The 24,777-nt window shown below is 46.2% G+C and overlaps 1 protein-coding gene across 3 annotated transcripts in view; it reads left to right on the top strand.

The window, feature by feature from the left end:
• Positions 1–24,777, top strand: part of SLC35F4 (solute carrier family 35 member F4) — a 143,748-nt gene that overhangs the window by 65,077 nt on the left and 53,894 nt on the right. Inside the window, exon 1 of one of the 3 annotated variants that reach the window (XM_083438036.1) lies at positions 24,476–24,539. The exons of the other annotated variants lie outside the window; for them this stretch is intronic. The gene's annotated coding sequence lies outside the window, so the exon portion shown is untranslated. Of the gene's footprint in view, positions 1–24,475; positions 24,540–24,777 lie in introns of those variants that run through there. 3 annotated transcript variants of the gene reach the window in all.

Genomic DNA, 24,777 nt, shown 5'->3' with positions numbered 1-24,777 from the left:
ATAAATATTTTGCCGGCCTAGTTTTTACTGCTGCCATTGCTGCAAACTAACACAAGATTACAAGTAAGTAAATTATAATTTTAAGCTTTCCTCCCTGGTTGATTCTTTATTAAGCAGGGTAAGAAAGAGGAACCATTTTCCTTCATAGCATGAGTTGCTCAGAACAAGGTTTTACAGATGAATTCATTTTAATTTTGCTGCCAAGGATGAGATTTTGAAACACTGTTCAACCCACACACGTGAGTGCTTGGTGGGATAAATTGCAATTACTATATCCTCTCCTACCTTTTAAAACCCATTCCACACAAACTCCCAGTGGCTTCATATATATATTCAATAGCACAAAGGATAATACAGTGGTACCTTGGTTCTCAAACACCTTGGTTCTCAAACGCCAAAAACCTGGAAGTGTTCTAGTTTTCAAACGTTTTGCGGAAGCCGAACGTCCGATGCGGTTGCCAGCTATTGTTTCCGGGGCGCCTGCAGCAATCAGAAGCTGCACCTTGGTTTTCAAACATTTCGGAAGTCAAACGGACTTACAGAATGAATTAAGTTTGGCGCTTTTGCTTTTGCTATTTATTTTGTGTTTTTGAGACTTTTTCGGTTAATTTGTTTTTGTGGAACTCAGTTCGGCTACTGATTGATTTTGATTGTGTGACTGCGGAAATGGATAAAAGCCCCCCATCCAAACAATGACATCAGTGCAGGTAAGAAATTTTATTTTATTTTATTTTTATCCTCTACAATACTGTCTTCTTTATTTTATACTACAGTACATTGATTATTGCTTCCATTTTATGGTCTCGGTAGATAGTAAAATTCATGTTAAATTCATGTTAAAAAAGGTTGGAACAGATTAATCCATTTTGCATTACTTCCTATGGGAAAGTGTGCCTTGGTTTTGGAACGCTTTGGTTTTGGAACAGCCTTCCAGAACGGAGAACCAAAGTACTACTGTATTGAAGCTGCCAAAGAACTCTCCCAGTGCCACTCTCTGTAGGACTGGAACCATCACAGAACAGTCCCCCTGTTCCTCTCCCAGAGCCACGATTCCCAGAGTTCCCCTTGAAGAGGAATTGTCTGTTAAACCTCTTTGGGAATTGTAGTTCTGGGAGGGGAATAGAGGCATCTCCTAACAGCTCACAGCACCCACAAAAAACTACAGCTCCCAGAATTCTTTGGTGAAGCCACGACTGTTCAGAGCAAAGTCATACTGCGTAAAATCCACGGTCTAATGTGGTCCTCACTGCACACAGCATTGTCATGGGAACAGCACGCAGGATTATAACACAAGAGTTTGACTTTTTAAGCGCCTTTCCGTGAAGGTTATCGCAGCAGCACTAGCAAAGGAGAGACAAACTTCTCCTCTTCGAAACACTCTCTTGACTTAACATTCCTAGGCAATTTATAATTCATGGGGACACTGGGAAAGGTTTGAATTTCCCCCTGACCTACTTAGAGCAACAATGGCTACATCTGTGCAACATGCACAAAATCACAAATTCATGGCTTTGCAAATTTATTCTGCGGTGGCCAAGACCTCCCCACGACATCTCTCCACCCAAATTCAACCGCAGTATAATGCAGAATTATCTAAAACAGAGTTTTGAATGGAGCGTGCAATTAGTGAATGTGATTGGGGCAGTTTCAGAGGTAATTACCTCTCTTAAACAGTTGTCATTTGGGGTACGTAATTACTCTGCTGAAGCAGTGGCAAAATTGGAGCATGCTTACCCACCGGTTAACAGTTTATGAAAGTTTAGGGAAATTTTTTATGTTTTATCGTGTTTTAAATTTTCTGTTGGGAGCCGCCCAGAGTGGCTGGGGAGGCCCTGCCAGATGGGCGGGGTATTATTATTATTAATAATAATAATAATAATAATAATAATAATATAATTTTGATCAAACTGCGGGAGGTAGTGGAGGACAGAAGTGCCTGGCGTGCTCTGGTCCATGGGGTCACGAAGAGTCGGACACGACTAAATGACTAAACAACAACAACAACAACAATAATTATAGCGGGTCTTTTTCAGGACAGTGGAGAAGATTTCTCCAGAAAAGTGGACTAGAAAAAGTATTAAGAATTTCTCAGATCTTGGGGGAGGGGGAGAATTCAGACATTTTGATTTTCAAAGTCAGCATTCTTTGAGGGATACTTGCAAAGAAAATGACTTTTTAGGTTTCGTTAGCTGTTGCTGTTTAGTCATTTAGTTGTGTCCGACTCTTCGTAACCCCATGGACCAGAGCACGCCAGGCACTTCTGTCTTCCACTGCCTCCCGCATTTTAGTCAAACTCATGCTGGTAGCTTCGAGAACACTGTCCAACCATCTCGTCCTCTGTTGTCTCCTTCTCCTTGTGCCCTCCATCTTTCCCAACATCAGGGTCTTTCCCAGGGAGTCTTCTCTTCTCATGAGGTGGCCAAAGTATTGGAGTCTCAGCTTTAGGATCTGTCCTTCCAGGGAGCACTCAGGGCTGATTTCCTTAAGAATGGATATGTTGGATCTTCTTGCAGTCCATGGGACTCTCAAGAGTCTCCTCCAGCACCAGAATTCAAAAGCATCAATTCTTTGGCGATCAGCCTTCTTGATGGCTCAGCTCTCACTTCCATACATCACTACTGGGAAAACCATGGCTTTAACTATATGGACCTTTGTTGGCAAGGTGATGTCTCTGCTTTGTTAGCTATTCAGTACCTTACCCTGTGGCTTGCAGGACATCTTAGGAGAAGGAACGGCTGCACAAATTGACCTTTCCTTCAGCTAAGGCTTCCCGTTTTATCCTCACAACCTTGAGAGGTCAGCTAGGCTGTGAAACTGTGACCAACCCAAGGTCACCCAGTGAGCTCTGTGGCTGAAAGGGGAGATTCGAACCCAGCTCTCCCCGCTCGCGGTCCCTAAACGCTTTCTAACTACTACTCCACGCTGTCCCAGATCTTTGGCACTTTTGTATCTTGAAACAAACCAGGTTCCTTCTTTTGGTGCAACGTTAATTCCAGCCACGGGACTTTGTGGTTTCCTTGGCCTATAATCTGGATAGTTATTGTTGCTGCAGACTCATAAACCTCCCTAATATTCCCTCGCTTTTCTCCCAGCCTCAGCAATAAAGCCTTGGCTGCCCCTGCAGCAATTTCAGCTGATTAATCGATGGAGTACTTGACGTCTGCCATATGTTATGCTTGAAACTCCTGCACTTTTTTTTTAAAAAAAGAAATTTATTATAAGAAATCTGAGCGGTTGGTAGAATATATATTTTTTTGCTTTACGAGCAAAAAGTTCCCCTAGCGCAGCTTCGGCCGAACAGGGCGGTCATTAAATCACAGGGATGTTTGTTTCACTGTCAAGCTCAGGTTTGGACCACGTGGAGCCTAAAAATAAGAGAGCTTTCAATTTTGCATGTTCAGGCGATCCGTCACCATAAGCTAAATGGATGGGTTAAATGTGCTATTTAAATGTGCTCAGCAAAGCGGTGGATCGTTTTCCTCCGCTGAAATATACTTTCCGGTGCCGGAGCCAGTGCTGCAAATCTGCGGCGGTTTAATTATTTACGGGCAGAAATGTCAATGTTTGGAGATGCCGAATGATCTTATTGATAGAAGCAACTTCAGCCTTTTGATGCTCTATGATGTTTTAGAATTTATTCTGTTGGCTGTGGGTGGTTGTTGTGCTTCTCCTCTTTTGTTTTGGTGGCATCCATGCAGCATTTTGCCACCCAACCGAGTGTGCAGAAAGCAATGCGCAGCACAGGATTGGGAGGGGTCTCGGTGGTCATCTAGACCAACCCCGGCTAATGAAGGAAGTCTGTTCTCACAACAGCCCTGACAGGTGGGCATGCAGCCTCAGCTTGGAAACTAGTGTCACAACCTATTTGCAAATTCAGTGGGCAGGATTTGATTAATGAGAATTCATTAAGGGATCTCATCCAGTCCATTACAGAGGCAAGACAATGGTCCAGCACTGCAGAGCTGTGTGTCACCAGCGTATTGCTGACAGTGTATTCCAAACTCCAGATAACCCCAACCAGCAGTTTCATGTACTGTATTTTTCCGTGTATAAGACGCTGCCTCCTTGTTGGGTTGAAATAAACGACAGACGAGTGACAAGTGTCATATGCGAGGCATCTCTCGAGCATGTCTTGGAGAGTCCCTTTTATTGAATATTACAGCATTGCCACATATGTGCTTGTTGCTGATTGGTTAACACAAATCATGTGCAAGGGTTGCATATACCTGTCCAATTCTGTGTTGCTCTATCAATCACTAGTAATAGTTTAATAAGGAGGTTTTCATACCTGTCCAATTCTGTGTTCCCTTTCCCAACCTTTAATCTATTGATGATTAATGATCCTCATTCACTACCCGTGTATAAGACGACTGGCAATTTTTGCCTATAATTACCGTATTTTTCACCCTATAGGACGATACGATACAATATCTTTATTGTCATTGTCCCTTGCGGAACAATGAAATTGAAAAACTACATAAGGCTACATAAAAACTACATAAAAACTACCACGAAACTACATAAAACTACATAAAAACTACATAAAACTACATAAAAACTACATAAAACTACATAAAACATTCAAAAACCCCTGAAAACTCTAAAACCCCATTTTAAAATACACTATACTACAGAGACCCCTTATGCTGCGTTTAGAACCAGAATTGCATTAGCGTAGAAACTGTTTTTCAGGCGGCTAGTCCTGGCCTTTATAACCCTATACTTTCTTCCAGAAGGCAGAAGCTGAAAGAGATAATTTCCGGGGTGCGTACTATCATGTGCTATCTCTGCCGCTTTCTTATGGCACCTGGCATAAGTTAGTACGCTCTCCACAGTGCAATGGTAGAATGCCATCAACAGGTCCTTTGAGAGATTGTTTTTCCGGAGGATTCTCAGAAAATATAACCTCTGCTGTGCTCTCTTCACCAGGTCTTTGCTGTTCTCTCCCCAGATTAGGTCGTCTCTCAACTCCATTCCCAGAAATCGAAACACTGAGATCTGTTCCACGCACTTCCCCTCAATAATAAGTGGCTGAATATTCAATTTACATTTCCTGAAGTCCACCCCTCTTCAAGTTCGCTCTTTCTATGCCATACAATACCATACTGGAGAGGGGGAGACGGCCTATAGGAAGGAAGTTGAGCAGTTGGGGGAGTGGTGCAGGAAAAACAACTTACTGCTTAACTTAAAGAAAACAAAAGAGATCATTGTGGACACCCTTTCCCCCCTCCAAAAATGAAGGGGAAATGTGTGTGCGTCCTATGGGGCGAATGCAGGCTTTCGCTGAAGTTGGAGAGCGAGGGAGGTCGGTGCGCACCGACCCCTCTCGCTCTCCAGGCTTCAGGAAGCTATCCGCAAGCCTTGGGAGCCCATGGGAGTTCCCGCCAGCCTCACAAGGCTTGCGGACAGCAGCCTGCAGCCCGAAACCTGGGGAGCGCAGCGGAAACCTGGGGAGCGCAGCGGAGCGCGCCCCGGGCTTTGGGCAGATATCCGCAAGCCTGGGGAGACTGGCGGGAGTTCCCTCTTGCGCAACCTCGCCATTGCTCCCGGACCCCCAGCCCCGAGGCTAAAAATGAAGCCAGGACAGCTAGCGGGATCCATCACCAGAAGGATACTATGGTCAATGGTATCGAGAACAGCTGAGCGGTCCAGGAGAATTAACAGGGACACATTTCCCCTGTCTGTCTCCCGACAAAGGTCATTTTCGTTCGTACTTGTGAATGCAAATATTGCACCTGCTTCATACAAATCTGCAGCGTGGGCCTTCCTTGCGCAGCCGGTGTGTTGGTAGGCAGCTAATGCACATTGCAGAGACCCTTAGTTGCTCCCCTCAAAAAACCTATTCTGCCGCTTGTCTTATCAGGCTGATTTTGCTGCGTCAGACCACACGAGGTTCGTGCAGGTAGTGGAACACACTTCTCTTCCTCGTAGAACCTTGTGCTTATCGTCGGGGTGGGAAGGAGAGAGAGAGAGAGAATGGAGCTATTTGCTGCATTATTCACTCGCCCAGAAATAGATTATGTTCCGAGAGTCATCTTTGGGGAACAGATGGCCTCAGGTAACAGCAAAACTCCCAGTTCAATCGTGACGTCCTTTCCCAGGTATGCTTTTGTGGCAATCACACAGGGTCCCTGGACGTTTGACGGTCTATTGATCCCTGTGCCACCACTGTGATTGCCTCTTCGCTGCCACCAACCCGTTTCCCTCGGGTACACACGGAGTCCAGACAGTTGTTCACATTAACAAATAATCAAGTTTATTTTTATAAGCACGAACAAGTTTGAGGTTTCAGTTAATTTTTCTTGTCAGTTTCTTAATCTTAGTTTCTTTTTTTAAAAAAAATAGTATTTATTAGAAGTTTGATAGTTACAGAAAAATAAAAAAACGAAAAAAACAATAACAATTTTAACATACAATACATCAAAAATAAAAAGAAAACAGAAAAAACAATACATCAGAACAACAAGAAAAACAAAAACATTTAAAAACACATCCAACATTTCCTTATCTTTACCTTTCATTTACTTGTTTCATCGACCTCCTCACACCTCCCTTTTTTGTATTCTAGTTCAATCAGCTATTTCAGCAAATCGTTTCCATCTTTCTCCATTTTTTGTTCTATAATTTATCTTAACACAATCTAACTTTAAATTTTCCACTTTGACAATCAGTTTTTACTTAATTCTTTATAACATTTCTGCTAAAACCATATAGCTTCATTCCAGTATTCTTTTAACATTCATTAATTTTGCAATATTTCTGTAAATATACTTTAAATTTTTCCCAATCTTCTTCCACCGACTCTTCTCCCTGGTCTCGGATTCTGCCAGTCATTTCCGCCAATTCCATGTAGTCCATCAGCTTCATCTGCCATTTGCTTAATCTTAGTTTCTATACTGACCAAACAACTTCAAACTGATTATCCCAACTATCTGTCTGACTCCACCTAACAGTTCCTCTCACTCTCTCACCACACAACTCCAACTCTCACTCTAACTCCTCCCCTCAAGTTCCCACTGGCCAATCACTTCACACTCCTTTAACCCTTTCCTTATGACCCACCTAGGAGGCAAACACCACAGCTGCTTCGAGGGAAGGGCACAACTGGAACCTTTATTTTGCGTGTGGGGTAGGGTGAAACTCGGGTTCAGGGACTGAATGTGACCCCCAAGGCCCCCTCTATCTGGCCCTTGGAAGTCTCACCAGATCACGCACCTCATTGGCCTTGAGTGTCTTGGCTTTGCCAGGATGTGCCCTTGAAATTCCTTCAACGATCTGGAAAACGCTTTAGCACGTGCCAGGTGTACATGAAAATGGCTCAAAGTGAAAGCAAAGAGTCACAGCATTTTACAGTGTCCCCCCCCCCCATTTTAAATCTGCAAAGCACGGGTTGATCGTCCAAAGACATAAAAAGCCACCATCATTTTGGAATTAAAACTGATTTAGCATGGGAGTCACTTGAAGCGCAAGTTTTTTGCCTCCCTCTCATAACGGGCATGTGGCTTTTAACTTGTTTGCAAATGATTGAGAGTTAGGGGTTAGTAGGAAGGTTGCCAAGTTTGCTGAAGGTATTAACTATAAACACATAAAATAAATAATGGGTGCAGATAGTGTTGACAGCTGGCCTGCTATCAGGGCAATCGGTATTTTAACGCTGGTTCTAAATAGGTTTTCTTTTAAGTATTGTCTTTAGCTAATTTCTTTTCTTTACATGGTATTTTAAATTTGAGGTTTTTAAAATAGCGTAAGCCGCCTTGAATCCCAGCTTGGGAGAAAGGTGCGATATAAATAGAATCAGAGAATCACAGAATTGTAGAATTGGAAGGGACCACGAGGGTCATCTAGTCAAACCCCCTGCGATGCACAAATCTTTTGCCCAATGTGGGGCTCAAATGCACAACCCTGAGATTAAAGAGTCTCATTCTGTGCCGAGTGCAGGTATACCACTGCCTTGGAGATTTTGGACCATCTCTAAATGACATCCCACTAAAGGAAGAATCATGGTCCTGGGCTGTACTAACAGATGAATAATGAAAGTGGCTTCTGCGAGCCCTTCTGGTTTCAAAGAGATGTCTAGAATGGTAAAGGTAAAGGATCCCTGGACAGTAAAGTCCAGTCAAAGGCAACTATGGGGTTGCGGCGCTCATCTCGCTTTCAGGCCAAGGGAGCCAGCGTTTGTCCACAGACAGCTTTCCGGGTCATGTGGCCAGCAGGACTAAACTGCTTCTAGTGCAACGGGACACCGTGACGGAAACCAGAGCGCACGGAAACACCATTTACCTTCCCGCCAGAGCAGTGCCTATTTATCTAATTGCACTGGTGTGCTTTCGAACTGCTAGGTTGGCTGGAGCTGGGACCGAGCAACGGGAGCTCACTCCATCGCGGGGATTCGAACCGCCGACCTTCTGATCGGCAAGCTGAAGAGGCTCAGTGGTTTAGACCACAGCGCCACCCGCGTCCCCAGAACAACCACTACTCCGTGATCTCAAGGGCTCAGTGCCCTTTCTATGTAGGAACGCAAGGCTTATAGTCCTAGAACTGTGTAGTTGGAAGGGACCCTGAGAGCCATCCTTGCAATGCAGAAATGACAGGTAAAGAATCCCTGATAGACAGCCATCAAATCCCAGTTTGAAGCCACTATTGAGGTTTTTAGTCATCAATCTAGATTAGATACCTATTTGAATGTGTGGGCTGCCTATATAAAATACAGAAAATAAATAAATAGAAATAAATAGAAATAAATAGAAATAAATTAATAATAATAATATAATAATAATAATAATAATAATAATAATAATAATAATAATATAAATAGGAATAAAAATGGTGACATTCCCTGTTCTACCTGGAGATGTCCAGGGTCAAACCTGTGACCTTCCGCATGCAAGGCAGGGGCTGTAGCTTTGAGCCATAGCACTTTCTTCAAAAGGGCCTTTTGTTCTCCTTTTCATACCAAATCAAGGACTAGACTTTTTTCAGAGAGTTATTTGGGTTTTTGAAAGCATCTTAAACACATACACAAGCGTGATTTTTATTTCTTTCTCCTGCTTCTTTCATTCCACTTCCTATAAAAGATCTCAAAGTGATTCAACGACTTTAAAGAAATTAACCGTAAAAATCAGTTACAACGATTTCAGATGCAAAAGAAATGGAAAGGATTTTAGATAAGAAACCATTAAAAATAAGTTCAAATATAAAAACAGTTTCGAATCCAATGAAGATTGGAAGCAGATTAAAGAAACAGCGACACTTCCCCCTAAAAGGTTTACTTGCCTTTTCTGTCATTAAGGCGGCTAACATCAAAAATCAGTAGAAACGACACATTTATGCAACAGGTCAAAGGGACAGTAAAATTAATCAGAGTGCCGCATGCAGTCCATGGTCAAAGGATCAGAGGTCAGCAATCAAATCTCAGGCTCAGTTAAGAAGTCTGCTGAAGTTACGAAATGAGAAAAGGTTTGCTGCTGCCCAAGAGGCAAACAGTTATGTGGCCAGGCATAAGATCCGCACATTGCTGCATTGAGTATATATCTTTCTATATAAATAAAAATGCAAGGCTGTCATCACGCAACCCCATTGGGGGATTCTGCATTTGCATGAAGGCAAGGGAGGGAAGGGGAGCAAAAGAGAAGGCAGGTTTTAGAATGGCAATCTTAAACAACATCAGGTTCTTTAATAAAGCAGGTATCTGAGGAGCTCCGAGGATATGGAAGGGCTAGAAGGAGCTGTGAAGGAATGGGAGTTTGGGTGAGTTGTAAAGGGAGTGAGGGGTAAGGACCACAAACTTGACATGAGCCAACAGCGTGACGCGGCAGCTAAAAAAGCCAATGCAATTCTGGGCTGCATCAATAGGAGTATAGCATCTAGATCAAGGGAAGTAATAGTGCCACTGTATTCTGCTCTGGTCAGACCTCACCTGGAGTACTGTGTCCAGTTCTGGGCACCACAGTTCAAGAAGGACACTGACAAACTGGAACGTGTCCAGAGGAGGGCAACCAAAATGGTCAAAGGCCTGGAAACGATGCCTTATGAGGAACGGCTAAGGGAGCTGGGCATGTTTAGCCTGGAGAAGAGGAGGTTAAGGGGTGATATGATAGCCATGTTCAAATATATAAAAGGATGTCACATAGAGGAGGGAGAAAGGTTGTTTTCTGCTGCTCCAGAGAAGCGGACACGGAGCAATGGAGCCAAACTACAAGAAAGAAGATTCCACCTAAACATTAGGAAGAACTTCCAGACAGTAAGAGCTGTTTGACAGTGGAATTTGCTGCCAAGGAGTGTGGTGGAGTCTCCTTCTTTGGAGGTCTTTAAGCAGAGGCTTGACAACCATATGTCAGGAGTGCTCTGATGGTGTTTCCTGCTTGGCAGGGGGTTGGACTCGATGGCCCTTGTGGTCTCTTCCAACTCTATGATTCTATGATTCTAAGCTGGCAAGGCAAGGATAGGGGTTTGGTGTGGGGAGGGGATGTTGGTAAGCAATCTGAGCAGGGGCAACAGCCCCTAGTGTATATTACATAACTGATGGTGATGATAAAATGTGGTTTTCCTGGAACAAAAGGTTGCTTTCTTTCTTCTCTCCCTCTTGTAATACAGCTGCAGGTTTCCTAATAGCCCCCCCTCCTCTCTCTCTCCACACATGAAGAATCAATGAGGACTTTACCTTTTGCACAGCTCCCCTGCAGTTTTTATTTAGTGTCATGGCCACAGGTCACTTTGCAACGTAGCCTGGGGATTTGTAGTGTAGCGCTGCTTCTTATTGCTTGAGTAATACTATCAGAACAAGCGTTCCCACCTCGCCCCAAGCACGTTAAAACCCCCCTCTGACTTGTCTGCCAGCGCTGAGCTAATGTTAAGCATAAATTCTCCTCCTTAACCGAAGCCAAGAATAGAAAACAAGCCGGTTTGAAAACGAACCCTTTGAGAAGCTGAGCATCCTCTGCTCAAGCGAGGCGTCCTTATTTCAACTGCAAAGATGAAGCAGTGGCTTGGGCACGCGCCAGAGGTCGGCAACAGGATCAGGCCAATTTGCTCATCTAGTCCACCATCCCGTTCCCTGATGCCCTGGTGGGAAAGCCGCAAGCAGGATCTCAGCACAAGATCACCTCCTGCGGTTTCTAGCAGCTGGTATTCAGAAACTTTACTGCCACTGACCCTGGAGTCACAGCATAGCTGTTGTGGCTACTCACAAATTCCCGATTTCTCCCAATTGAGGTGCAGAGTGTTTGAGGACCGGAACATTCGCAGGAAAACCAAAATGCTTGTTTGCAAATCTATGGTCCTACCAAACTTACTGTATGCTTGTGAAATGTGGACCACTTATAAACACCATCTCCAACTCCTCAAAAGATTCCATCAACGGTGTCTCCGAACAATTTTACACATCACTCAGGAAGACAGGCAGACTAACGCCAGTGTACTGGAAGAAGCAAAGATCACCAGTGTTGAAGCAATGATTCTTCAACATCAACTTCGTTGGACTGGTCATGTTGTGCTGATGCCTGATGATCGTCTTCCAGAGCAACTACAGTGGTACCTCGGGTCAAGTACTTAATTCGTTCCGGAGGTCCGTTCTTAACCTGAAACTGTTTTTAACCTGAAGCACCACTTTAGCTAATGGGGCCTCCCGCTGCCACTGTGCTGCCGCCGTACGATTCCTGTTCTCATCCTGAAGCAAAGTTCTTAACCTGAAGTACTATTTCCGGGTTAGCGGAGTCTGTAACCTGAAGCGTATGTAACCCGAGGTACCACTGTACTCTATTCCGAACTTAAAAATGGAAAGTGTAATGTTGGCGGTCAACAAAAGAGTTTTAAAGACTCTCTCAAGGCAAATCTTTTAAAAAATGCAGTATGAACACCGACAACTGGGAATCACTGGCCTGCGAGCGCTCCAGTTGGAGAACAGCCTTGACCAAAGGTGTCATGGGCTTTGAAGACACTCGAATTCAGGACATCAATAGCTTTCCTCTTCAAAATGAACCTTACCTTGATCAGGAATGTCAACCATCCTGGAGTCCAGGGGAGTCTTAGCAGGTTGAATATAGCCCACTGGTTTTATTGTTCATAGGGCTAACCAGGCAGGCTCTTCCTCTTTTCTCAGGGCCACAACTGTCTGTGTTTACCATGGACAGCTCCTGTTTTCTGGCTTCTCAATGTCTTGTGCTGGTGGGAGGCACCAGTTGGGGAACCCTCAAGGGAACCCCTGGGGGAGCAGCTGGGGAACCCCCCAGGGGAAGAAGGCTCATAGCCCGGGGATTGGTGTTGGGACGATGATATGTGGTCAGAGGGAGAAGATGGGGAGGAGGTGTTGGAAGCTGAAGAGGCAACAGGCTTTAGTGAGCAGGAGGAGTCTGTGTCAGAGAGCAGTCCAGAATCAGAGGCAGGAGAGGAGAGGGGCCAGGAGGCAGAGATGAGTAAGGCTGCTGAAGACGCCTTGGAGTCTCCCCCTCCTGCTACAACCAACTGCCCTCCGCCCTTGTCTCTCAGGACAAGAAGAGGTATGAAGAGGAAGGAGCAAAGAGAGACAAGATGAAGGTGCCTCAGGCTGCGGGGGAAATACCCTGGGAAAGGAGACGTAGAGAGCACTGGGAAGGCGAGGACCTTCAGTCCCCACAACTGCCTCATTGAGGCAAGACCTACTGGGAAGGGTTGCTGTAACCACTAGGCATGAGCTGTGTTGTTTCTTTGAATGAAGAATTAACTTCATGGACACTGGGTGTTTTGTTCCTGACAACCAACCACTCTACACCGGCAGGACTAAGCTGTGCTTGGGGTTGGCTGCAGACATTCTTTCTCCGCTACCGCCCCTTCCACTGACTTCCACCAGGCGCCATGGCCACTAGGTTGGTGGTGGCGCTTTTGAGTAGGCACTAAGCATGCAAAGCTCCCTGTGATCACATTGCACCCGACATTTAAAGCACATTGGTGCCACTTTAACCGACAGGGAATCTTGGGAACTGTAGTTTAGCCTTCACAGTACTACAATTCCCAGCACGCTTAACAAACTCTTCACTTTATAACTTTTATATACCACTTGATTGTAAAAAAAAACAAAACCCTCAAAGCAGTTTACAAAAACGATAAAACAAACTAAAAAACAGTTAAGAACAAAAAATAATCAAAGCAAGTGACAAAAAACAATTTAAACCAGTGACTAGATAAAAACTAGATTGAAACACACGCCCCTATATTCTACATGTCTGGAGAGTCTTGCCTAAACAAAAATGTTTTTCATTGGCACCAAAAACAATACAGTGAAGGCCTGACTTCAATACAGTCATACCTCGGGTTACAGATGCTTCAGGTTGCGTTTTTTTGGTTTGCAGACCGCCAAAACCCAGAAGTACTGCAACGGGTTACTTCCGGATTTCAGCAGTTGCGCATGTGCAGAAGTGGCGAATTGCAACCCGCACGTGCGCAGACGTGGTTTGCGGATGCTGCTGGCTGCGAACGTGCATCCCACACGGATCACGTTTGCAACCTGAGTGTCCATTGTAGTCATGGAGTACCAAAGTTCAGATGTGGCCACACAAATACATTATGTGGGACCTGTGACACTGACAGTTCTGCAGAATTCTTTGGGGGGAAGCCATGTGCTTTCAATGTGCTTTCAGTGTGCGGTTAGATGTCAGATATCTCAAGGGCTGTTACATGGAAGAGGGAGTAAGCTTGTTTTCTCCTGCTCTGGAGCGTAGGACCCAAACCAGTGGCTTCAAGTGACAAGAAAGGAGATTCTTCCTAAACACCAGGAAGAACTTTCTGACTTTGGACTCAGCTTCATTAGTAATTGGGAGAAAAGCAATGACAAACCTAGACAACATCTTAAAAAGCAGAGACATCACCTTGCCAACAAAGGTCCATATAGTAAAAGCTATGGTTTTCCCAGTAGTGATGTATGGAAGTGAGAGCTGGACCATAAAGAAGGCTGATCGCCGAAGAATGGATGCTTTTGAATTCTGGTGCTGGAGGAGACTCTTGAGAGTCCCATGGACTGCAAGAAGATCAAACCTCTCCATTCTTAAGGAAATCAGCCCTGAGTGCTCATTGGAAGGACAGATCCTGAAGCTGAGGCTCCAATACTTTGGCCACCTCATGAGAAGGGACGACTCCCTGGAAAAGACCCTGATGTTGGGAAAGATGGAGGGCACAAGGAGAAGGGGATGGCAGAGGACGAGATGGTGGGACAGTGTTCTCGAAGCTACCAGCATGAGTTTGACCAAACCGCGGGAGGCAGTGGAAGACAGGAGTGCAGTGGAAGACAACAACACATTAGTAAAGAAAAAGCGTTTTATACGCGTTATAACACTGTGACACCAGATGGCGCTGTGGAGTTCCGTCTTTTGCCAATGTAGTTTCCCAATTTGAGGTTTACAATGTGCTTTTTTTGAAAGACAATTTTGATGTGTCTAGATCCAGCCAGGAAGAGCTGTCTGCCAGTGGAACGATCTTCCTTGGGAGGTGATGGGCTCTCCTTCCTTGGAGGCTTTTAAGCAGAGGTTGGGCAGCCATCTCTCATCTATGATCTAGTTGAGATTCCTGCCTTGCAGGGGGTTGGTCTAGATGACCTTTGGGGTGTCCCTTCTGGCTCTACAGCTCTATGATTCTATGCTATATCTATGGGTGGGTACAGAGTCTCGTGCAGCAGCATTTTTGTCGGATATTTGGTGCCCATATGCTTCCAGGGGGTGGGTGTGTTAGATCAGAACGTTGCTCTTTAAGCTCTTCTTCCAAAGAGGTAAAAAGAACATAAATAATTACTTCAGCTCTGGAGAGTTCTCCAAGAACCGCAGCTTTCATTAAAAGGGAAGATTTCTCTCTCTCCCCCCCCCCCCCCAGCCCTGGCCTGCTAAATCCCAAATGTTATGTTAATTCAAAACCTAAAGCATAGATTTTAATTGCAGGCAAGTCAAGCAACGCTCTTCCCAGAACAGCTTTTAACTCTGTGCCCGGGTACAGATCTCCACCTCCCTCCCCACCCTGCTACCCATAATTACACATTGTAGCTGTGCTGGTTTTAAAATGTTCCCATGTTTGCATGTTAGGACGCTTATAAAGGGTGTGTGATGGCCTGGTTCAGACTCAGAGGCTGAACCTGAGGGATCCCAGCCTGCACAGGAGTCCCCACCTCCAGAACCAGCTGAGCCGGGGCTGGGGCCTGAGCCTGAAAGGTCCTCACCTGTGCTGGATCCGCAGGTGCAGGCACCAGCTGAGTCTGCTCTGGCTCCTGAGGTGATGGAGGACCCATTGCCTGCAGGTGCTCCACTCTCAGCCCCGTCAGAGGAAGCTGAGGTTGCCTCTGGGTCCGGTAACCCTCCAGCCTCTCCTGAGCTGCAGAGGCTCAGGGCAGAGAGGCGGAGGGAACTAAGTTCCCGCAGGAGGAGTGCTCGTCTCCAGGCCAGGAGAGGCGAGTCACTTGCGTAGGGCCGCCCTACGCCTCGGGGCAGATAAAAGCCAGCCAGCCCCAGTCCCAGGTTGCGGGAACAACATTGTTGGTAGCCTGTTCCTGCCTGAACCCTGTCCTGCTCTTCTGCCAGAGTTCCTGACCTCACCCGACTTTCTGCCTTGGACCCAGCTACAGCTTTGAAAGACAGCCTCCATACTGCACCATCGACCTCGGACTGGACTCGGACCTCGCCTCTCGATAGCCCCCAGGACCAGCACAGGGGGGCATGTTTTGGTTTGAAGCAGTTAAGTGATGCTCAGCGCTAGTAAAATTGGCACGTTGTTCACGAATCTGCTGTCAGGAGCGTCAGGCGCAGGTCTGCGATAACTCAAAAGGTGTCCACGAAGTTAACTCTGTATTCAAAGAAAGTAACATCTCGGGCCTAGTGAGCAAAGCAACTAGGACTGAAAGTTCCTGCCTTCCCACTGCTCTCTAAGGCTCCTCCCTAAGCAATCTGAGACGGTCTCTCTTTGCTCCTCCCTCTTCCTCCCTCTTCTGGTCCTGGGAGATCAGGGGGCAAAGGAGCTGGTTGCAGCAGGAGATGGAGACTCCCTGGATTATTCATAACCTGACTCATCTTTGCCTCTTGGCTCTCCCCTCTCCATCCTCTGCTTCTGCCTCTGAGTCTAGACTGCTCTCTGCCACAGACTCTTCCTGCACACTAAACCCTGTTGCTTCAGCTTCCGACACCACCTCTGGATTTGGGTGCTGGCAAGCATTGTAGTCTAAGGCGGGCTACTGTCCCCTCGGTTCCATAAACTTGTCCCCTTACCCTACCCTATAAAAAGCACCATTCAGAACAGCGGTTTGCACGACCCACCAAGAAAGAAAGCAACGCAATGAGATTCAAAACAATTAATTGCATACTTATTCAAGGTCCGGTTAGAGCTATTTAGTTTAGTTAATTCAACAAAGCTGATGACCTTGATCCAGCCATGCCAGCTTTTCAAAGCTGGATGGTCATTTGCACTTCCAGCTCCCGCTTAGAACCGTCGCCTCCCAGGTCCGACACTGTGACCACTATACCACACTGTCCTGCTTGCAAGCTTCCCGTAGCACTAGGATGGGGAAACCTGTTGCCCTCCAATTGGACTCCAACTCCTATCATCTCTGACTATTGGGCAAGTTGGCTGCGGATGATGGGAGTTGGAGTCCAATTGGAGGTCAACAGGTTTCCGCTGCCCCAAATTATCAGTCCTTTGAAGTGTTGGAGAAGGGGTTTTTCAATATGTATATATTTCACACAGGGACGCGGGTGGCGCTGTGGGTTAAAGCCTCAGCGCCTAGGGCTTGCCGATCGAAAGGTCAGCAGTTCGAATCCCCGCAGTGGGGTGCGCTCCCGCTGTTCGGTCCCAGCGCCTGCCAACCTAGCAGTTCGAAAGCACTCCCGGGTGCAAGTAGATAAATAGGGACCGCTTACTAGCAGGAAGGTAAACGGCGTTTCCGTGTGCGGCTCTGGCTCGCCAGAGCAGCGATGTCACGCTGGCCACGTGACCCGGAAGTGTCTTCGGACAGCGCTGGCCCCCGGCCTCTTTGAGTGAGATGGGCGCACAACCCTAGAGTCTGTCAAGACTGGCCCGTACGGGCAGGGGTACCTTTACCTTTATATTTCACACACACACACACCTCAGCATGTGTGTATTTTTCTCCCCGCTTGTGTTTGTGTGCCATTTGCTACTTCACGTCCTAAAACGTTTTGGACTAACGGTGGCATCAAATTGCATTAAGTTGCTACTCTGAAATGTGTGTGTGTGCGTGTGTGTACGCTTGCGTGCGTGCGTGTGTTTAAGAGGTTGAGTGTTAAAAGCATCACCCTGGGGAGAGTGTCACTGTCTTGAAGTAATTCCTGCTGAGGCCACTGACAGCTCTCTGAAATTCAGGTGCTGAAATTCAGGAATTGTAAAAAACCTTTTTTTTCAAAGCGCTGCTACGACTCACACAGACCCCCCTCCCTTTGCTGTTGGATGGGGAGAATCATTCCATGCCTGATCTGCCCCCCAAACCCTAAATAATTCCCCCCCCCTCTTGTGACCTGGTTAGGAATAATTTAGCAGTCTGTCTGTCCTGTCTGTCTGTCTGTGTCTCAGGTGATGCTTCCTAACTCACTCTGAGCACTAAAGCCTTGTCAACTGTGGAGATTGTGGTCTTCCATCAGGACCTTCTCTTTATGGAAATTTATTCCAGTATAAAATATGCACACGCCAGAGAATTCTTCACAAAACTGTTTTTTTCCTCCCCTTAGTTTGCTGCCAGCTTATTACCACCGTGGGCGATGAAGGCAGCCCTGAGGCCTCGGATTTTTAACCTTGCCGGTAGATTAAAAAACAACGTTGCATTTGAACAGGAGAAAGTTTGTGGTTTTCCCCCTCGCCCCCATAAACTCCCCCCCCGATAAAGTAGTTCTGGTGCCTTGTGCTTCCTTTCTGAGGTGAGGGGTGGATTGTATGCTTTGCACTGCAGGTTTAATGTGCAGTTTTAAATGTCTGAGTGATGGAAGGAAGGGTGAATCTCTGGAATGCAGCCAGGCATTGAGAAGAAAAATGGAAAAGTTGCAGAATCTGTATTGTTTGTGGCAGCCTGACGCCTCAGGCACCGACTGGCTGAGCTGAGCATCCCAGCAATAAAGCGGGTAGAGAATGTTGGCAGTTCGGCTTATTTGAGGGAAGGGGAAATTGTCGGTTTGGCTGGGATGAAAATCTAACAGGGGCCACAAGAGGACTGTGGCGATCACACAGGGCCCCCGGACGTTTGACGGTCTATTGATCCCTGTGCCACCACTGTGATTGCTTTCCCGCTGCCACCAACCCGTTTCCCTCTGGTACACACAGAGTCCAGACAGTTGTTAACATTAAATCAAATAAGCAAGTTTATTTTCTAAGCCTTAACAAGTTTATGGTTTCAGATAATTTTTCTTGTTAGTTTCTTAATCTTAGTTTCTATACTGGCTTATCCTTTCCTGAACTGCTAACTGATTGCCCCAACTGTCTATCTGACTCCTATCAGTTTCTTTCACTCTCTCACAACACAACTCGACCAACCCATAGACTTATCCACGTTTCACAAGCATACAGTAAGGTTGGTAGTACCATAGCTTTGTAAACAAGAATTTTGGTTTCCTGCGAATGTCCCGGTCCTCAAACACTCTGCACTTCAATCAGGAGAAAGCTGCACTCATAGATCCTAGATGATGCTGGATTTCAGCATCAATGTCTGCCCTTGTGGAAAGATGGACTTGTTTCCATTTCCCTCCTCCAAAAGGCCATTTTTCAGGGACACCCCCCCTGAATTCTCCCCTCCCTCCCTCACAAACAAAGTTCTTCATGTTGCTGGTAAGATCGTCTACTCATCTTCCACGAGCAAGCCCTTCCTCGCTTTGTAAAATGTGCCTCCCTCTGATCTTGCGGCCTTATTCCTTGGCACTGCTCCAGAAGAAGTTAGAGGGTCTAAAATCCATTTGCTTTCCCTGAAAATAGCTGCCTATCGATTGACCGGCGTCCAGTGCTACAGGAGGGTGCTAAAATGCTTCCCCTTCTACAGACGGGAGGCTGGGAAGCTGTGTCCCAAAGCGGCTTGGCTTTCAAATGATAAGGCATTTTAGCAAATCTCTGCAAGTAGCTTCCAAGTTTTGGGTTGGGTGTTTTGTTTTGTTTTTATATGTGGGGCTTGGGATGCCTTCAATGGGATGCAATCTCTGGGTTCCCCCTCTCCTCCTTGCCACTATTGCTGGTGCCCGTTGGTTTATCACCATCACCATCATAGAATCATAAAATTATAGAACTGGAAGAGACCCCCCCCCCCAAGGCTCACCAACCAACTGCATTGCAGGAATCTCATTCATTCATTTCATTTCAACACCGCTTTATATTTTAAAGAAAAAGTCTAAAAGTGACTTGCATCACATTAAGATATCCAATAAAGCAGAAGAAAGTAAAAAAAACAAACCCAAAGTATATGTTGAGAGTGACATAATTAACAGGAAAGCAAAATACTATCTTAAAGATTTCAAAATAAAACATTACAAAGAAGCCCAACTACAGAGTGCACATTTGACACAGCAACTCTAACCAATTTTTTTTATCTTAAACATTTCTCAAGAAAAAATACTGTTGTTGTTGTTTAGTCATTTAGTCGTGTCCGACTCTTCGTGACCCCCTGGACCAGAGCACGCCAGGCACTTCTGTCTTCCACTGCCTCCCGCAGTTTGGTCAAACTCATGCTGGTAGCTTCGAGAACACTGTCCCACCATCTCGTCCTCTGCCGTCCCCTTCTCCTTGCGCCCTCCATCTTTCCCAACATCAGGGTCTTTTCCAGGGAGTCTTCTCTTCTCATGAGGTGGCCAAAGTACTGGAGCCTCAGCTTCAGGATCTGTCATTCCAGTGAGCACTCAGGGCTGATTTCCTTCAGAATGTATACATTTAATCTTCTTGCAGTCCATGGGACTCTCAAGAGTCTCCTCCAGCACCAGAATTCAAAAGCATCCATTCTTCGGCGATCAGCCTTCTTGATGGTCCAGCTCTCACTTCCATACATCACTACTGGGAAAACCATAGCTTTCACTATACGGACCTTTGCTGGCAAGGTGATGTCTCTGCTTTTCAGAATGCTGTCTAGATTTGTCATTGCTTTTCTTCCAAGAATCAGGCGTCTTTTAATTTCGTGACTGCTGTCACCATCTGCAGTGACCTACCAATGGTGGTTCATGGCAAATAGTGGCTATGGAAGCTCAGGCTTTGTACCAAGAGGCAGCCAAGATGGTCTCCAGCCTCTCCTCCAGCCTCTGCTTTTGTAGCTGGAGTCAGTCCGGGCCCTGTCCTCCCAGGCCAGGTGGGGAAAGGCCTGCAAGGCAGGGAGGTGGTCTTCCAGGACTCACAGCCAAGGTGGTTTGTCCACCCTCTGAAGGCCCAATCCGTGAGAGAACAGGTAAACAGGTAGCGACAGCAAGGAGGAAGCCGTGTCGGCCCCCACCCCCTGTAACAATTTGGTCTCCCTGGCCTGGAATGGAGAATTTGGGGGTGCATTTCCATGCAACACCCAAAATGATGGCACTGTAGAGGGCTGAACTAGATGATCCCCTGGGTCTCTTCCAACTCTGCAATTCTGTGATTTTATAGTCTGCCTTTCTGGGGAGGCTTCGTTGAACTCCGGCGTGGTGTAGCGCAGCGATGGGGAACCTCAGCCTCAGGAGGGGCAAATGTGCCCCCCCCAGACCTCTCCATCTGCCTGCTCAGGCCTTCTTTTCACTCCCCCCCATGCCATGCGCACTTGGGACCCTCTGTTCAAATATATAAAAGGATGTCACATAGAGGAGGGAGAAAGGTTGTTTTCTGCTGCTCCAGAGAAGCGGACACGGAGCAATGGATACAAACTACAAGAAAGAAGATTCCACCTAAACATTAGGAAGAACTTCCTGACAGTAAGAGCTGTTCGACAGTGGAATTTGCTGCCAAGGAGTGTGGTGGAGTCTCCTTCTTTGGAGGTCTTTAAGCAGAGGCTTGACAACCATATGTCAGGAGTGCTCTGATGGTGTTTCCTGCTTGGCAGGGGGTTGGACTCGATGACCCTTGTGGTCTCTTCCAACTCTATGATTCTATGATTCTATGATTCTATTTGTGTGGGGTCGGTTTGCACGCACCCCTTGCTTCCTGCAGAGGAGGTTAACAGCACTCCAGCCATTGCAGAACCTGCTTTTGTCTCGAGCTGCAAACTGCCGCCACATCAGCAGTCCGGTCACAAGCACACCTGCCTGACTTCATTCCTCAGGCAGGCTCTGCCGCCCGTCTGCCTTCTTAGCTGGAGGCGATGCGCGCTCAGGAAGGCAGGCGAGACGTGCCGAAGGAGCATCAAATGCTGCCAGCTAGCGGTGCTCGCTTTCCTCTCTTTTGAAATCCGAGGCAAGGCCGGGTTATCAACCCAGGCAGCTGTCTTGCAAGAAGATCGGCACTGGCGAGAGGGCTGGAGATTCTCTTCTGCTCTGCCGGTTGCAAAATGGTTTTTCTGTCCACTGGCCTGGTTCTGGGTGTGGGTTCTCAGCCCTGGAATTGCCTCTGAAGCCCCAGAGGCAGAGGAACAGCCTTCTCTTCACTCACAGAGTTTCTAGCTCAAAATAGTTCTGGCAGTGAAGTCTGGCTGGGTGAGAAAATGGGACGGAGACAAGGATGGAGCCAACTTTTCTGCAGCTTCTCCTTCAGCTTAGTGGGAGAGCATCTCCTTTGCATGCAAAAGTTCCCAGGTTTGATCCCTGGCATCTCATAGAATTGTAGAGTCGTAAGGGATCCCCAGGGGTCATCTAGTCCAACCCCTGCAATGCAGGAATCTCAGTTCCGGCATCCACGGCTGATAACCATCCAACCTCTGCTTAACCCCCCCCCCCCAAGAAAGATTCACGAGGAATCTGCTCCACTTTTGAACTGTCAGAAAGTTCTTCCTGATGTTTAGTCGGGATCTCCTTTCTTGCAACTTGAAGCCATGGGTTCGAGTCCTACCCTCCAGAGCAGGAGAAAACAAACATGCTCCCTCTTCCATGGGGCAGCCCTTAAGATAGTTGAAGATGGCTCTCATATCTCCTCTCAGTCTCCTCTTTTCCAGGCTAAACATACCCAGCTCCTTCAAGCGCTCCTCATGAGGCTAATAATAATAATAATAATAATAATAATAATAATAATTTATTTATACCCCGCCCATCTGGCTGAGTTTCCCCAGCCACTCTGGGTGGCATCCAATCGAGCGTTAAAAACAATACAGCATTAAATATTAAAAACTTCCCTTAGTTTTCAGACCTTTGAGCATCTTGGTTGCCCTTCTCTGCGCACCTTCCTGCTTGTCAACATCCTTCTTAAATTGTGGTACCCAGAATTGGACACAGTATTGGAGATGTGTTCTGACCAAAGCAGAATAGAATGGTACTCTTACTTCCCTTGATCTGGACACTATACTGTCCAGTATATGAAAGCGTAATGCTGGTGGTCAACAAAAGAGGTTTAAAGACTCTCTCAAGGCAAATCTTAAAAAATGTAGTATAAACACCAACAACTGGGAAACACTGGCCTGCGAGCGCTCCAGTTGGAGAACAGCCTTGAGCAAAGGACTTTGAAGACACTCGAACGCAGGACGCAAGGGAGAAATGTGCTAGGAGGAAGGCACACCTGGCAAATCCACACCATGATCAGCTCCCGCCCGGAAACCCATGTCCCCACTGTGGAAGGACGTGTGGGTCCAGAATTGGCCTCCACAGTCACTTACGGACTCATTGTTAAACCAGTGTCTATGGAAGGCAATCTTACTTGGCTGCAAGGGATCGCCGAAGACTGGACTTCTGTTGATGCAGCCTAGAATAGCATTAGCTTTTTTAGCTGCTGCATCACACGGTGGACTCATGTTCAGCTTGTGGTGCACCAAGACCCCGAGATCCTTTTCACATGTACTACTAGCAGGTGTCCCCATCTCCAGGTATGGCTGCGAGTTTTGCTGCCTATCTGTTTGGCCAATCCTCAGATAAATGGACCACTGCTCTGACTTGGGATAAGGCAGCTTTCAATGTCCCTGCGATTCTGCATTCAGCGACTTTCTCAGGAAAATTTACAGTATTACATTCTCTGTTCTGGATCACTGCCATTGCCAACTGACATCAGTTTTTTAAAAACCAAAAAAAATCTCAGCAATTTGCTTAATCTACATTTCCATTCTTCAAACAGAAATGGTCGCATAACAAATTAAAAAGCCTCTTTTAATCTCATAATTTATTTTTCACTTTAATCTTATTTTTGTGTGGTTTCTCCAAAACTGCTATAGTCTGTACATGTAAATTGAAATGTTTGGATATTCTATTCTCTTTTCTTTTGTTTTTAAGTTATTTACTGAAATAACTTGGGGCAAATGATTGTTCTGTGTGGAGTAACGATGCACAACTTCAGCCGCATCTTGGCTGAAGTTTTGGGCGAGGTTAGCGGGGCTTTAGGACCCGGTGGAAGAAGCTGGTGAACATGCTGTTCTTTCCACCACCATAAAAAGGACCGAAATAGGTTCGCTCATGTTCTTTGGAAGAGGAAATATTGCTCTGCAAAGTGTTAATCACTTGGAGGAGGTTGGACCCAGAATGTTCAGACAGGAAAATTCATTTCTCTGGGACACAGAGCTGTTAATACAGGATGTTCCCTTAACGAGATGGGCTTCTCCGATTTAATTGAATAAATCCCTGCCACTGAACACCTCTGATTTGTAGCTGCCAAGCTCAAGCGCCATCTGATCAATATTGTGCCCTGTCCGAGAAAATGATCCTCGTTTGAGAACAGACCACCATGTCCTCAAGGTGAAAGGCTCATCTTTCAATGGGTACAGAAGAGGCCTCATCAACTCTCACTGAAGTTTTCGGAAATTGCGAGGGAGATGGAGGGGCAGCACTGATGGTGGGGTGCAGAGACCAGGTGTGGTGAAAGTATGTGTGTGGCCATTTTCATTTCACCCCCCCCCCCGGAGGAAATTCATCATACACACAAAAGGACACTGGTTTGCATAACATTTGCATATGATAATTGAGAGGGGCAGTAGTGATGTATGGAAGTGAGAGTTGGACCATAAAGAAGGCTCTTACTGTCAGGAAGTTCTTCCTAATGTTTAGGTGGAATCTTCTTTCTTGTAGTTTGGATCCATTGCTCCGTGTCCGCTTCTCTGGAGCAGCAGAAAACAACCTTTCTCCCTCCTCTATATGACATCCTTTTATATATTTGAACATGGCTATCATATCACCCCTTAACCTCCTCTTCTCCAGGCTAAACATGCCCAGCTCCCTTAGCCGTTCCTCATAAGGCATCGTTTCCAGGCCTTTGACCATTTTGGTTGCCCTCCTCTGGACACGTTCCAGTTTGTCCGTGTCCTTCTTGAACTGTGGTGCCCAGAACTGGACACAGTACTCCAGGTGAGGTCTGACCAGAGCAGAATACAGTGGCACTATGACTTCCCTTGATCTAGATGCTATACTCCTATTGATGCAGCCCAGAATTGCATTCACTTGAAGACTCTTTCTCTCTTCAACAACACAAGGCCCAGACCTAGCACTTCTTTGATCCCTTGGGGCGCCCCTCAGAGAGTTGAGTGCTAATTCATTGTAAGTACGGGTAATCCAACTCCACCGCCCAGACTGATTACAGTGACTTTCCTTTCCTCTCTTTCTTTCTGATTTTATATCGTAGTTAGCACCTAATCCTCCTTCAGTCCTGCAGGCTTTGCTATGTTATCTTCTCCGCTACAATATGGTGAGAGAAAGCAAGATTTCCAGGGGAAAGCATTAAGGAGGATTATATGGAGATTAGACCAGAATTAGAATGAGAGACAGACAGACGACA

The sequence above is a fragment of the Podarcis tiliguerta genome (assembly GCF_965153285.1).
Source record: "Podarcis tiliguerta genome assembly, chromosome: 1".
In the NCBI taxonomy this organism is placed as follows: domain Eukaryota; kingdom Metazoa; phylum Chordata; class Lepidosauria; order Squamata; family Lacertidae; genus Podarcis; species Podarcis tiliguerta.
Note: the sequence above shows the minus strand (reverse complement) of the source record. Positions and strands in the feature narration are given on the sequence as shown.